Raw genomic sequence first — 346 nt, 5'->3', positions numbered from 1 at the left:
GAACCAGACGCAGTACTCCAACTGCAACCTGACCAATGTCATATAGAGGAGGAAGATCACCTCCTTGGACCTGCTCACAATGCATCTATGGATGCATGACAAGGTACAGTTAAGCCTTCCTGACTGCGCCCCCACATTGGCGACCCATGTTCATCTTGATGTACACAGAGCAGTGTATAGAATATAAAGAGTGATATGAATACTTATAAGTGCTTACAAGAAGTCTTTACAAGTGCTTGAATTGCTTATGAGAAGTGGAAACTTGGACCAATGACTAAGGAGCGCACATAAGAGCACTGTTCAGGCATGCAGGGATGAAATCAGGAAGGCCAGAGCGCAACTGGAG

The 346-nt window shown here is 45.7% G+C and overlaps 1 protein-coding gene across 5 annotated transcripts in view; it reads right to left on the bottom strand.

The window, feature by feature from the left end:
• AGTPBP1 (ATP/GTP binding protein 1) overlaps positions 1-346 on the bottom strand; it is a 182706-nt gene that overhangs the window by 43162 nt on the left and 139198 nt on the right. The window lies entirely within an intron of this gene.

The sequence above is a fragment of the Gavialis gangeticus genome, unplaced genomic scaffold (genome assembly GCF_001723915.1).
Source record: "Gavialis gangeticus isolate Ggan-Ray unplaced genomic scaffold, GavGan_comp1, whole genome shotgun sequence".
Classification (NCBI taxonomy): Eukaryota; Metazoa; Chordata; order Crocodylia; family Gavialidae; genus Gavialis; species Gavialis gangeticus.
Note: the sequence above shows the minus strand (reverse complement) of the source record. Positions and strands in the feature narration are given on the sequence as shown.